Source organism: Mixophyes fleayi, chromosome 5 (assembly GCF_038048845.1).
Source record: "Mixophyes fleayi isolate aMixFle1 chromosome 5, aMixFle1.hap1, whole genome shotgun sequence".
NCBI classification, from domain to species: Eukaryota; Metazoa; Chordata; class Amphibia; order Anura; family Limnodynastidae; genus Mixophyes; species Mixophyes fleayi.
Window position 1 is genome coordinate 277,502,934 of NC_134406.1, and position 15,631 is coordinate 277,518,564.

At 43.9% G+C, this 15,631-nt stretch overlaps 1 protein-coding gene across 2 annotated transcripts in view; it reads left to right on the forward strand.

The window, feature by feature from the left end:
• Window positions 1–683: 683 nt before the first annotated feature.
• LOC142159398 (diamine oxidase [copper-containing]-like) overlaps window positions 684–15,631 on the forward strand; it is a 28,231-nt gene continuing 13,283 nt past the window's right edge. The window contains exon 1 of one of the 2 annotated variants that reach the window (XM_075214261.1): window positions 684–787. The gene's annotated coding sequence lies outside the window, so the exon portion shown is untranslated. Of the gene's footprint in view, window positions 788–9,850; window positions 9,908–15,631 lie in introns of those variants that run through there. The other variant, XM_075214262.1, reaches the window with a different exon arrangement.

Sequence of the window (15,631 nt, forward strand, 5' to 3'; positions counted from 1 at the left end):
GTCCGCGGGGTGAACCGAGACAACTTTGGGTAAGTTGCTGTATTTTGTGATACCAAACAGTGGAAGTATCAGGAAGATTTGGATCAAAAAAATGGACAATGTGGGTTGAGGTCACAGAACAATGCCGGACACTGAGGCCATAGGGCAAGGTAGAATTATTTGGTGAGAAATAGGCGTGTTCTGGGTCCTCAGCTTTTTGGGGGGAGAGGGGGCTTCAGTAGACAGGAGGGAGTATAACAGGGACTGCTAGAGGGAGAGAAGTGTGAGCTCTGCAGCACATCCCTCTGTCCCCAGCTGCTGACAAGTGTCAGTGAGATAAGTAGCATAGGTGAGATGTCAGGACCAGGTCAGAGCTGTATTTGCATAAAGGCAAATTAGGCACTTTTTAAAGTGTTAAATATTATTTTAACTTTTTAATCTCTATTTTTTAACTTTTATTTTAGTGGAACTGATCTGGGCATGTAAGTTAACCCTTACAGCTCAGACACAGTGTCGCTGATTGGATGGCATGGTACCCCTGGTAGCCAGATACCGGTGGGTTGTACACACCCCAGTCTGACACTGTATTCTTATTTATTTAATAAACATTTTTTTTATAATTTGAGTTCACATATATATATATTTATTTATTTCTTTATTCAGTGCCTGGATTTGCAGTGTCTGTCACTATACAACTAACTGCCATCTTCCCTCCTATCACAAACGGAATTTAGAACCCCCTCCCTCTTTATAAGAACTTCACACTGCAATGCTGATAAGAGACAGTACAGGAGAGCGGAGGAGGCAGGTAAGATCTACACTGCACCTTTACATCTGTATACAGACATATATACTGCTGCTATACTCCTCTATACATCTATATACAGTGATATAACATACATATATACTGCTATACTCCTCTATACATCTATATACAGACATATATACTACTATACTCCTCTATACATCTATATACAGACATATATACTACTATGCTCCTCTATATATCTATATACAGACATATATACTACTATACTCCTCTATACATCTATATACAGACATTTATACTGCTATACTCCTCTATATATCTATATACAGACATTTATACTACTATACTCCTCTATATATCTATATACAGCCATATATACTGCAATTTCATTCTCTGATAGTGGGAGAATCAGACAGTGATCAGCGCTGTTATAATCAGTTACATCGTGAATCAGACAAGTCCTGGGGGGCTGCAGACAGGAGGTGAGGGATTAGGGGGGGCAGAAATATGAGGGTCAGTTGGAAAGTGCAATGTATATTATCATGGTAAATATTCAGGAGAATCAGATACTCCATTCCCTTAACTGGGGGGGCAGGTATTGAGGAGTCTGTAGGGGGGCAGGTATTGGAGAGTTTATAGGGGGACAGGTATTGGGGAGTCTGTAGAGGTGGGCAGGTATTGGGGAGTCTGTAGGGGGGCAGGTATTGGAGAGTCTGTAGGGGGCAGGTATTGGGGAGTCTGTAGAGGGGGGGCAGGTATTGGACAGTCTATAGGGGGGGCAGGTATTGGGGAGTTTTTAGAGGGGGGCAGGTATTGGGAAGTCTGTAGGGGGGCAGGTATTGGGGAGTCTGTATGGGAAAGGAGATCAAGAAAAGAGAGGATTATAAGAGCACTCCTATCCACATAGCAAAAGTAACTCAATGATTACTATTTAATAGTTGCGGGCAAAAAGCCTTTATTAATAATTGCAACATATCCATCCAGATGATGATATATAACCTCATAGGTAAAAAAAGTGAAATATTAAAAGAAAGATATAGATTATAGTGTAAAGAAAAATAGAAAAAGTGTATTAAAAAAACTAGGATAGTGGAGCCAGGTATTATAATAATACAGTAGGACAGCTAAATGCCAATATAATTGTCACCTTAAAAAGCCACAAATAATAAATATATTATGGGCAGGTGAAAATAAATAATATTGGTATATGTGATATTAGGTTAAATCACATGATTAGGAGCATATATAGCACATACAAATTGGTGGGAATAAATATTATAGATCAAATCGCTGTCATTGGGTCAGATATTAATATAATAATATTAATTGGTCAAAGTTACCAAGAACAGCATGGTTAGAATAAGATAATATCCCAGACAATTGTGTGCCAAAGTGTTGCTCGAGATGTCCCTAACTGATTTAAATATAGGCGCACCCAATGACTGTGGTAAGTGCCATATATTCCTTGGTTAGATATATACAAAGCGTTATTGCTAATAATATCCTAAAGTGTTAACCATATGGTCAGTCATATATATTAGTCAGAGTTAGCACAAAAGTGTAGGTAAATAGAGTAATGTCCCAAATCAGTGTATGTCATGATGCTTACACTAAATGTCCATAACTAGTGTAGGACAAGATAGAGTAGTCATATATGGTGGCTTAGACATAAATACACCAAACTGCTATAGCGATTAATAGTGAATCCCTAACTAAATGTATACAAAGCACTGTTGCTCAGGAACTTCACAAGTACTAACCACTTGGTCAGTGATATGAGAGCGCTCGCGGCACCACTTCCGGGTATGACGTCAGTGTTGACGTCAATTACCCATAACCCCAGGTGGTGCCGCGAGCGCTCTCATACCACTTACCAAGTATATTAATATCTGACCCAATGACAGCGATTTGATCTATAATATTTATTCCCACCAATTTGTATGTGCTATATATGCTCCTAATCATGTGATTTAACCTAATATCACATATACCAATATTATTTATTTTCACCTGCCCATAATATATTTATTATTTGTGGCTTTTTAAGGTGACAATTATATTGGCATTTAGCTGTCCTACTGTATTATTATAATACCTGGCTCCACTATCCTAGTTTTTTTAATACACTTTTTCTATTTTTCTTTACACTATAATCTATATCTTTCTTTTAATATTTCACTTTTTTTTACCTATGAGGTTATATATCATCATCTGGATGGATATGTTGCAATTATTAATAAAGGCTTTTTGCCCGCAACTATTAAATAGTAATCATTGAGTTACTTTTGCTATGTGGATAGGAGTGCTCTTATAATCCTCTCTTTTCTTGATCTCCTTTCATGTTCTACTATGATAAGGAGCACCCCCTCATTTGTGTAGACTATGATCTCTATATAGCTTGAGGTATATTCCAGCTTTGTGCAGGACAATATTTTTCTCTCTTTTTTTCTCTCTGGAGTCTGTATGGGGGCAGGTATTGGGAAGTCTTCAGAGGGGGGCAGGTATGGGGAGTCTGTAGGGGAGGCAGGTTTTGGAGAGTCTGTAGGATGGGGCAGTTATTGAGGAGTCTGTAGGGGGGCAGGTATTGGAGAGTCTGTAGAGGGGGCAGGTATTGGGGAGTCTGTAGGGTGGGGCAGGTATTGAGGAGTCTGTAGGGTGGGCAGGTATTGGAGAGTCTGTAGGGTGGGCAGGTATTGGAGAGTCTGTAGGGTGGGCAGGTATTGGGGAGTCTGTGGAGGGGCAGGTATTGGGGAGTCTTTAGAGGGGGGCAGGTATTGAGGAGTCTGTAGGGGGGGCAGGTATTAGAGAGTCTGTAGGATGGGGGCAGTTATTGAGGAGTCTGTAGGGTGGGGGCAGGTGTTGAGGAGTCTGTAGGGGGCAGGTATTAGAGAGTCTGTAGAAGGGAGCAGGTATTGGTGAGTCTGTATGGTGGGGGCAGGTATTGAGGAGTCTGTAGGGTGGGCAGGTTTTGGGGAGTCTGTGGAGGGGGGCAGGTATTGGGGAGTCTGTGGGGGGGCAGGTGTTGGGGCGTCTGTAGGGTGGGGACAGTTATTGAGGAGTCTGTAGGGTGGGCAGGTGTTGGGGAGCTGTAGACGGGGCAGGTATTGGGGAGTCTGTAGGGGGGCAAGTATTGGAGAGTATATAGGGGGGGCATGTATTGGGGAATCTGTAGAGGGGGGCTGGTATTGGGGAGTCTGTAGAGGGGCAGGTTTTGGTGAGTGTGTAGGGGGGCAGGTATTGGGGAGTCTGTAGAGGGGGGCAGGTATTGGGGAGTCTGTAGAAGGGGCAGGTATTGGAGAGTCTTTAGGGTGGGCAGGTATTGGGGAGTCTGTGGAGGAGGGGCAGCTATTGATGAGTCTGTAGAGGGGGGTCAGGTAGTGGGGAGTCTGTGGGGGGCAGGCATTGGGGAGTCTTTAGAGGGGGCAGGTATTGGGGAGTCTGTATGGGGGCAGGTATTGGGGAGTCTGTAGAGGGGCAGGTATTGGGGAGTCTTTAGAGGGGGCAGGTATTGAGGAGTCTGTAGGGGGGCAGGTATTGGGGAGTCTGTATGGGGGCAGGTATTGGAGAGTCTGTAGGATGGGGGCAGTTATTGAGGAGTCTGTAGGGTGGGGGCAGGTGTTGAGGAGTCTGTAGGGGGGCAGGCATTAGAGAGTCTATAGAGGGGCAGGTATTGGTGAGTGTGTAGGGGGGCAGGTATTGGGGAGTCTGTAGAGGGGGGCAGGTATTGGGGAGTCTGTAGGGGGGGCAGGTATTGGAGAGTCTTTAGGGTGGGCAAGTATTGGGGAGTCTGTGGAGGAGGGGCAGGTATTGAGGAGTCTGTAGAGGGGGGCAGGTAGTGGGGAGTCTGTGGGGGGCAGGCATTGGGGTGTCTTTAGAGGGGGCAGGTATTGGGGAGTCTGTATGGGGGCAGGTATTGGGGAGTCTGTAGAGGGGCAGGTATTGGAGAGTCTGTATAATGGGGCAGTTATTGAGGAGTCTGTAGGGTGGGGGCAGGTGTTGAGGAGTCTGTAGGGGGGCAGGCATTAGAGAGTCTGTAGAGGGGGCAGGTATTGGGGAGTCTGTAGGGTGGGGGCAGGTATTGAGGAGTTTGTAGGGTAGGCAGGTTTTGGGGAGTCTGTGGAGGGGGGGCAGGTATTGAGGAGTCTGTAGAGAGGGGGCAGGTATTGGGGAGTCTGTGGGGGGGCAGGTTTTGGGGAGTCTGTAGGGTGGGGGAAGTTATTGAAGAGTCTGTAGTGTGGGCAGGTGTTGGGGAGTCTGTAGACGGGGCAGGTATTGAGGAGTCTGTAGGGGGGCAAGTATTGTAGAGTTTATGGGGGGGCAGGTATTGGGGAGTCTGTAGAAGGGGGCAGGTATTGGGGAGTCTGTAGGGGGGCAGGTATTGGAGAGTGTGTAGGGGGCAGGTATTGGGGAGTCTGTAGTGGGGGACAGGTATTGGGGAGTCTGTAGGGGGGGCAGGTATTGGAGAGTCTTTAGGGTGAGCAGGTATTGGGGAGTCTGTAGAGGGGGGGCAGGTATTGAGGAGTTTGTATGGTGGGGGCAGGTATTGGGGAGTCTTTAGAGGGGGGCAGGTATTGAGGAGTCTGTAGGGGGGGCAGGTATTAGAGAGTCTGTAGGATGGGGGCAGTTATTGAGGAGTCTGTAGGGTGGGGGCAGGTGTTGAGGAGTCTGTAGGGGGCAGGTATTAGAGAGTCTGTAGAAGGGAGCAGGTATTGGTGAGTCTGTATGGTGGGGGCAGGTATTGAGGAGTCTGTAGGGTGGGCAGGTTTTGGGGAGTCTGTGGAGGGGGGCAGGTATTGGGGAGTCTGTGGGGGGGGCAGGTGTTGGGGCGTCTGTAGGGTGGGGACAGTTATTGAGGAGTCTGTAGGGTGGGCAGGTGTTGGGGAGCTGTAGACGGGGCAGGTATTGGGGAGTCTGTAGGGGGGCAAGTATTGGAGAGTATATAGGGGGGGCATGTATTGGGGAATCTGTAGAGGGGGGCTGGTATTGGGGAGTCTGTAGAGGGGCAGGTTTTGGTGAGTGTGTAGGGGGGCAGGTATTGGGGAGTCTGTAGAGGGGGGCAGGTATTGGGGAGTCTGTAGAAGGGGCAGGTATTGGAGAGTCTTTAGGGTGGGCAGGTATTGGGGAGTCTGTGGAGGAGGGGCAGCTATTGATGAGTCTGTAGAGGGGGGTCAGGTAGTGGGGAGTCTGTGGGGGCAGGCATTGGGGAGTCTTTAGAGGGGGCAGGTATTGGGGAGTCTGTATGGGGGCAGGTATTGGGGAGTCTGTAGAGGGGCAGGTATTGGGGAGTCTTTAGAGGGGGCAGGTATTGAGGAGTCTGTAGGGGGGCAGGTATTGGGGAGTCTGTATGGGGGCAGGTATTGGAGAGTCTGTAGGATGGGGGCAGTTATTGAGGAGTCTGTAGGGTGGGGGCAGGTGTTGAGGAGTCTGTAGGGGGGCAGGCATTAGAGAGTCTATAGAGGGGCAGGTATTGGTGAGTGTGTAGGGGGGCAGGTATTGGGGAGTCTGTAGAGGGGGGCAGGTATTGGGGAGTCTGTAGGGGGGGCAGGTATTGGAGAGTCTTTAGGGTGGGCAGGTATTGGGGAGTCTGTGGAGGAGGGGCAGGTATTGAGGAGTCTGTAGAGGGGGGCAGGTAGTGGGGAGTCTGTGGGGGGCAGGCATTGGGGTGTCTTTAGAGGGGGCAGGTATTGGGGAGTCTGTATGGGGGCAGGTATTGGGGAGTCTGTAGAGGGGCAGGTATTGGAGAGTCTGTATAATGGGGCAGTTATTGAGGAGTCTGTAGGGTGGGGGCAGGTGTTGAGGAGTCTGTAGGGGGGCAGGCATTAGAGAGTCTGTAGAGGGGGCAGGTATTGGGGAGTCTGTAGGGTGGGGGCAGGTATTGAGGAGTTTGTAGGGTAGGCAGGTTTTGGGGAGTCTGTGGAGGGGGGGCAGGTATTGAGGAGTCTGTAGAGAGGGGGCAGGTATTGGGGAGTCTGTGGGGGGGCAGGTTTTGGGGAGTCTGTAGGGTGGGGGAAGTTATTGAAGAGTCTGTAGTGTGGGCAGGTGTTGGGGAGTCTGTAGACGGGGCAGGTATTGAGGAGTCTGTAGGGGGGCAAGTATTGTAGAGTTTATGGGGGGGCAGGTATTGGGGAGTCTGTAGAAGGGGGCAGGTATTGGGGAGTCTGTAGGGGGGCAGGTATTGGAGAGTGTGTAGGGGGCAGGTATTGGGGAGTCTGTAGTGGGGGACAGGTATTGGGGAGTCTGTAGGGGGGGCAGGTATTGGAGAGTCTTTAGGGTGAGCAGGTATTGGGGAGTCTGTAGAGGGGGGGCAGGTATTGAGGAGTTTGTATGGTGGGGGCAGGTATTGGAGAGTCTGTAGGGGGGGCAGGTATTGAGGAGTCTGTAGAGGGGGAGCAGGTACTGAGGAGTCTGTAGGAGGGGTCAGGTATTGAGGAGTCTGTATGGTGGGGGCAGGTATTGGAGAGTCTGTAGGTTGGGGGCAGGTATTGGAGAGTCTGTAGAGGGGGGGCAGGTATTGAGGAGTCTGTAGAGGGGGGGCAGGTATTGAGGAGTCTGTAGAGGGGGGACAGGTATTGAGGAGTTTTTATGGTGGGGGCAGGTATTGGAGAGTCTGTAGAGGGGGGGCAGGTATTGGAGAGTCTGTAGGGTGGGGGGCAGGTATTGAGGAGTCTGTAGGGTGGGGAGCTGTCAAATATTGGAAAAAACTTGAGACCTGTGACCAATTGAAGACAGAGAAGCCATCTCTACCCCTGAAATCTTAATTCCATCAGGCAGGAATTCAGGAGAGTCCTGTGTTAGAGACGCACTCGGACCTACCACCAGTTAGGGACACTTCGTTCGTCTGTCTCCTGAATTTCACCAGATAGACTCTCCGGAGGGTTTCTGTATTTGTGTGAGCAGAGACTGACATCTGCTACAGGGGCCAGCTGGAAACAGGAGGGTCCATCCTTTAATAGCTGGAACAATGGAATATGAGGACAGAATGTGGCTGAGAATGGAACCTTATCAGTACAAAGACCGTGCGCTTGTGAGTCAGGTTACTACAGCCTGAGCTGAGGGAGAGAGCACTCGCTAGGGTGGGTTTGCTGTTCTCTATTAGCCAGTCTTATTTTGTTCTACTGTTTCTGGTAATTAAAGATTTTATGTTTCAAACCCCTGACTGGAGAGCCATGTTTTACACCTAACTACTAATGCTGGGTACACACTACACGGTTTTCGTCCAATAATCGGCTCAATCAGGCGATATACGACCGCTTGTTCAAAAGTCGGGTCAGTGTGTGCAGTGACACGATGGTCGAAAGTCTGCCCAAATGGACGATTCTCGCCTCATTTGGTTAGTCGTAACGTTTAATATTTTCGTTCCAATCTCGTTTCCACTGTGTAGTGTGTATAAACTTCCGACCGATCCACAACAGTGTGTGTACGAAATTCCAGTCATTGCTCATGACAACATGGTTGTAAAAAGTCGCTAAAGGGATGTCCGCTCTTCCCTTTATCGTCCTAAACAAAGCTACTGTGTATGCAGTCCATGGACCAAGCGATCGGACCATCGATCGCATAAAAAGTTGGTTGAAATTTCTGTAGTGTGTACCCAGCTTTAGTCACTGATCAAACGTTTGATTTGGCTAATCCCATCACAATATGGTGATACCGGCATAAAAAAATCTGTGCAAGTTCAAGTGCCAGAATTCTGGGAACCAGGGGCCTGATTCATCAAGGATCTTAACTTAAGAAACTTCTTATTTCAGTCTCCTGGACAAAACCATGTTACAATGCAAGGGGTGCAAATTAGTATTCTGTTTTACACATAAGTTAAATACTGACTGTTTTTGCATGTAGCACACAAATATCAACTTTAAATTTCAGTGTACAAATAAGTATTTGTGTGCTACATGAAAAAACAGTCAGTATTTAACTTATGTGTAAAACAGAATGCTAATTTGCACCCCTTGCATTGTAACATGGTTTTGTCCAGGAGACTGGAATAAGAAGTTTCTTAAGTTAAGATCCTTAATGAATCAGGCCCTGTGTTTTTAAAAGTTAAAGCAACAAGAAAGCAAATGTATTTATTATAAAGTAAAAATCTTAGATAAGGATCTCATAGACTGGACTGTGTTATGTTAATAATGTTACACAAAAGTTATTTCTGTGGTCAAGTACAGAAGTCACATACTGTAGGTGTTGAAAGTGTTTACAAAGATAAAGTTGCTGCTATTTAAGATAAAGACCAGATAAATACACAACAACAACATTTCTTCTGCAATTCTGCCTTTTCCAGATAAAGCTCTTGGAAACTAGATAGAGAGACTTCATACAGGTGTCTCAGCCCCTCAGAGATAGAGAGGACTGGAGCCTACAACCTGTGTAGAAAGCAGAGGTGCATGAAAGTGATATGAGGTTTATGGAGGACATCCGTGCTGTGATGGACTATGATCCTTTGTAATGTGCTATAAGGATGTTTCAGAGTAACTGAAAGCACAACAGAAACTTCATTCTCTAAAGGACGTAAATCCTGGTCAGTGTAAAAGTGTGGTGCTGGGTCTGCCCGGAGTGGACTATGTCAAAATTAAAGTGTTTGATACTATGAAACACGCTATAACTGATTTTATGGCATTTGGAACAAAAAATACTCTAAAAAGAATGTTGTGATTTAAAGAAGCAGCAAATTCAGAGAGATAAAAGTACAGGAAGAAACAATTAAAAGTTGTCTGATGAACTGTCTGCCTTACAAATGTAAGATGAAGAAGTGGAAACCCTGAGATAGATTGAAAAACAGACCATTACAGAGAAGAAGAATCAGAATAAAGACATTTTAACAGAGCGTTTTGCAGAGATAGCAGGGAAAGGCAGTCTTCAAACAGCCGTCCTTTAGGCTGGGTACACACTTAAGGTTTTTCAGCTGATTATTGGGCCAATTACACAATAAATGACCACTGGACCCCAAATCACATTAGTGTGTACGCTCCAACGATGAACAATTATCATTCCAAAGCTCATCGTATCGTTTGATTTGATTTTTAACCCGGACTAATAATCTTGTTGAACAATCCTGCAGTGTGTATTCACTCACGATCGGCTGTGTCCATAGATCTCACATGGAGTGTGCAGAGTCACCATCTTTTCAGCCAATGGTTGCGACAGATGAAGAGCACAGATCTGGAGGTAAATTATTAAAATATGTATACTGTGTACACATGAATCGGCTGCTGATCTGTACTATTTTTCTCCAGTCGTTGGTAAGATCATAAATGATATCGCATCAGGAGAAATTTTCTGTAGTGTGTACCCAGCCTTATAACTTCAAAGATAGATCCTGAGCAGTAACAGACAGGCCATAATTAACGCCCCACAAAAACATTTGGGAGAAAAGGGTAAAGAAATGGAGACAGTAAGAGAATGCATAAAGGAGCATCAAAGCAAAACAGAGAGTGCACAGGGAAACATGGCTCAAAGTGATGATAAAAAGTGACTCTCTAATTGAATCCTTAGGAGTGAGAAAGATCATCTGACTGTAAAACAAAGGGTGTGAACAAAATGTTGTAAGTAACATTAAATGAGACTTTTCGTTAGTGTCTAAAGTAAAACAAGAAATTTCTTCACTTTTGGAGACTCACATTAAATGGGTAACGAGAGACACTGCAAAGTAAATGTGTTTAAAGATACCCTCTTAATGGTTCACAAAGAAAAGTAAACAGTCCGTGGTGATTTTAGGTTTCAGAATAATACTCTGCTGGAGAAGCAGCAGAAGTTTTATCAGTAACTCACCAAGAAGAAATGTTCCAACTATGCAGAAAACTGTGACCGAGTTTGTGAGAGAAAGACCGAAGCTCTGGCCTTGGTCTGCTCCTTGTAGGAGGCGTTGGAGCATAAGGGTGAATGAGAAAGACTCGACAAGCAACTGCATACTGAGGATTTGGTCTCTTCCAAGGGTGAAGACGTTCGAATAAATGAAGCTTAAATCCAGGAGCTCAGACAGGAACATGCACAAAGTGTTAAGAACCTCTCTGAGTAGCTGCACAGAAATTATGGTGAAAACAAAACGTAGAAAAGGCCAATCAGGCTACTGGAGTGTGAGTATAGTGAGACTATGAGTGAAGACTCTTCTATAGGCTGGATGATGGTCAGGAAGAAGACTGACCAAATTACTGTTTGGTGACAAAGGGGTATATTTACTAAACTGCGGGTTTGAAAAAGTGGAGATGTTGCCTATAGCAACCAATCAGATTCTAGTTATCATTTATTTAGTACAGTCTACAGAATGACAGCTAGAATCTGATTGGTTGCCATAGACAACATCTCCACATTTTGAAACCCGCAGTTTAGTAAATATACTCCAAAGTGTCTAATTTAGATATGATATATTGATCATTTATTTATTTTCGGTCAAAGACATCAAATATATATTACAATCACCAGGGAGAAGGAGCTGCCAAGGGAAAAGCAGAAAGTAAGAAAACAGAACCTGAGAAGAGAAAAAACAAGGGATCTGATGGGGAAATCAGGCAGAAAGTGCTGAGAAGAACCTGGCAGTAACATATGGCCGGCGTTAGCCAACAGCCCCACCAGCACCAGCATAAATGTCCCTAATGAGAAAAGAACGGTGAGAGCTGAATAAAGTCTGACAGTAAAGATGAGCAGCTGTTATTTTCGGGCATGGGAAATAAAATGCATTCCTGGGTAGTAAAGTAAAGAGACAAGCAGTGCAACAGCTGGAGTTTACAGGTCCAAGTAGGACATTGGCCAAGAATGGAAAAGGCACCAACTCTACTAGATTGATGGACTATTATTTTAGTTTTGGCTATTGGACTGAAAGGATAAGCTATAAACATGCAAAGAGAGTCAAATGTACCTGGAAGATGAGATTATTAGATGGAGACATTTTTTTTGTTGGTCTTGAAGGTGTTGAAATACACAGCCCTTGACCAATTAATGGAAAAGGAACATTGGCTTGGGTGGCCTAGCTCTAAGGTCGCTTACCCCCAAAACTGTGAGCTTAGAGGGCTTGGGGTGACAATTCCAGGCTAGATGGAGATGTTTAGCAACCTGTCAATGCTCTAGAGCTTGTTATTCTCCCTAACAGCTTTGAGAAGGTGGGTGATGTCCTACTGGAAGCAGAGAGCTAAAACCTATGAACAATTGGACACAGACGGCTGCTCTGTCCCCTGAGAGCTGGAATCTGCCAGACGGGAGCTCAGGACAATCCTGCGCTACAAAGAGAAGCTGAAGGACCAGACTTGGGAGCAGCTGGAGAAGGATAGTCAGTCTGTCGCCTGATCCCACCAAGCAGGAGCTCAGGAAAGTCTTGTGCTTGTGTGAGAGAGATCTAAGACTACCACAGAGGCCAGTTGGAGACTGACGGACATCATGTGACCGGCTGCGGAGGGACCGTCAGAAGCTTGTGGACTGTGTATTTTAGTGTTATACCCCTACAGCAATAAGAGCAAGTGGCCTAGAAAGGTGTCAGCCGTCATATGAGTGTGTTTTTATTCTGCTTTACTGGTGCTGATCAATAAGCTAAACTATATAATAAACCCTGACTTACCTGGTAAAGATCCAGTATTTAAACCTAATCCACTAGACAAAAAGCTGTTACATGTATAAGAGAGGCGTAAAAGCTAAAGGGTGTATATAGGACCAATGTTACTCAATGCTTCAGTGTTTATAGATTTGCAGCATATTTTCATTCTATATATTTTGATATTTATTATCTGTATATTATTGCACCAAATGACATGTTTTATATTAAGGTTTGGACTCATTGACAGCACAAACTGTTCTTTATGTATTACTGAACTGTGGCACCAATCTAGCTAGAAGATGATCTGCAGTCAGGGAGTAGAGATAATGTCCCACTGACGTTAAGGGCTCATTCACACAATGGGAAAATGAATTACGTCCATCATCATCATCATCATCATCATTATCATTATCATTTATTTATATAGCGCTGTACAGATATCTCACTCACATCAGTCCCTGCCCCATTGGAGCTTACAGTCTGAATTCCCTAATATACACACACAGTCCATAGAAACTAACAAGCGCTTTATCACTACAGACTTGTACTGGTAGCGAGTGTTACTGCACAAGGAACAGGTCAAGGTACAATCCAAAAAATTTTAAGCAATGTTAAAATATTTATAGATATTTCTCACTTTGTTTAGACTGTAAGCTCCAATGGGGCAGGGACTGATGTGAGTGAGTTCTCTGTACAGCGCTGCGGAATTAGTGGCGCTATATAAATAAATGATGATGATGATGATGATGGATGAAGAAGAGCTGACAGTTTACAATGAGACACAGGGGTGGATATGGTACGGCAGATCAAACAAGCGGTTGACATGACGTAGTCCAATACCTCCAGTCAGTCATATATCTATATATATCTATATCGCTGCAATTTGTCATCACATATTTACTGCGGGAACTCTATGTTATTTCTTTACATTATGGGAATATTCCCTGGGGAGGAGATTCTAATAAACATAGTAACATAGTAACATAGTAACATAGTAACATAGTTGATGATAGTAGTTGAAAAAAGACACCAGTCCATCAAGTTCAACCTATTTTGGATCTCCTGTGATCCCTCATTTAGATTTGAAATTGATCCAGATTAAGCAACCGCCAATCTGGTTCAATACGGAGAAATTCCCCCAGAACCAATATTGCAGTCCTATTTTTTTCCTGTATCCACTACTATCTTTCATTGTAATTAACGGTCGTATCCCTGGATACACTTTGTCACAAAAAATTTGTCTATCCCTTTCTTAAACATATCTATTGAATCTGCCATCACAACCTTCCCTGGCAGTGAATTCCATATCTTGACTGCCCTTACTGTAAAGAACCCCTTCCTTTGCTGGTTGTGAAATTTCCTCTCCTCTAACCTTAGGGGGTGACCGCGTGTCCTGTGTATAGTCCTTGGGGTAAAAGTTCCCATGAAAGTTCTCTATATTGACCCTTAATGTATTTGTACATAGTAATCATATCTCCCCTTAGACGTCTCTTTTATTCCTAAACTGGCTAACCTTTCCTCATAACTTAATGACTCCATACCCTTTATCAATTTTGTCATCCTTCTCTGAATCTTTTCTATTTCCAAAAGGTATTTTTTATAGAGTGGTGCCCAGAACTGTACTGCATATTCAAGATGAGGTCTTACCAACGATTTATACAGTGGCAAAATTACACTGTCTTCCCTTGCATCTATGCCCCTTTTTATGCATGCCAATACTTTAATTGCCCTTGCAGCTGCTGCTTGACATTGAGCACTATGGCTAAGTCTACTGTCTACGAGCACTTATAAATCCTTCCCCATTATAGATTCTCCTAAATTAATCCCATTTAATTTTATAGATTGCTTGTTTGTTTTTGATCCCTAAATGCATAACCTTACATTTATCTATGTTAAACCTCATATTCCATTTGGCCACCCAATCCTCCAGTTTATTTAAAGTCCTCTATAGAGAAGCTACATCTAGCTCTGATTCTATTACCTTACAGAGTTTAGTGTCATCTGCAAAATTTAAATCTTTACTCTCTAAACCATCACCAAGGTCATTAATAAATATATTAAAAAAGAGTGGCCCCAGCACGGAACCTTCAGGTACTCCACTTAAAACTTTTGACCAATTAGAAAATGTTTCATTTATCACAACTCTCTGTTCCCTATTCTCTAACCAGTTTTTGAACCAAGTGCAAATATTGTTTCCTAGACCCAGTTCCCTTATTTTGTAAACCAACGTCTTATGTGACACTGTATCAAAATCCTTTGCAAAATCCAAGTAGACCACATCTACTGTCCTGCCCTGGTCTAAGTTCTCACTTAATTCCTCATAGAAACTAATTAGATTAATTTGACATGACCTATCCCTCACAAATCCATGTTGATTCCCACTAATAATTTTATTGCATACCAAGTAATCCCGAATACTGTCCCTTAATATAACTTCCAGTAGTTTACCCACTATTGATGTCAGATTTATAGGTCTATAATTCCCTGGTTGTAATCTCGTCCCCTTTTTAAACAACGACACCACATCTGCTATTCGCCAATCCCTTGGTACTGAGCCTGATGAGATTGAATCTATGAAAATTAAGAATAGCGGTCTAGCTATTTCTGAGTTTAGCTCCATAAGAACCCTTGGGTGTATGCCATCTGGACCTGAAGCTTTATTTATATTCAGTCACCTTTGGACTTCTTCCTTTTTCAGCCAAGTATTAATTGATGGTACAGTTTAATTTCCGTTTTTATAAATTCACCCATCTCACTTCTTAGCGGTCCTTTATTATCCATTTATATACTTAAAAAACTTTTGGGGTTTTGTCTTACTTTCTTTTTCAACTTGTTTTTCATTTTCTAATTTAGCCAACCAGAGATTCCCTCTTCTCCTGCCTGTAATAGCTGTATTACAGAGCCAGGCGAGATCTCTGGTTTCATTCACAAAGTCCATGAAACTCCCCAAGAGCGAACGTGCCAGACGTGTGCGCAGGAAGCTGGAGGGACAACGGAAGGCAAACAAATCAGGGCCCGGTCATTAGGCAGATGAAGGAGACAGAGAAACTGTAAAATAAAAAGTACAAAAGTCAGGAAAAGGGGTAAAGAGAGAAAGATAGAGATTGTCTGGGAGATTAAATAATTAAATAATTAAATAATTACACTTACGTCCATATAACATTTCCACTAATATATCCAAATATTACCAATCAATAAACCATCAAACCATTAACTCCAAAAACTATCCTATACAACTCTCTCTTTCACACTGGGAGGTAAACTAGACGGGTTTAATAATGAGACCATCAAAATAGAATTATAGTATCCAGCAGAAATCTCACTATCTCACCTCATTGTTATGTTACACTGTGTCATGTGCAAGCTAA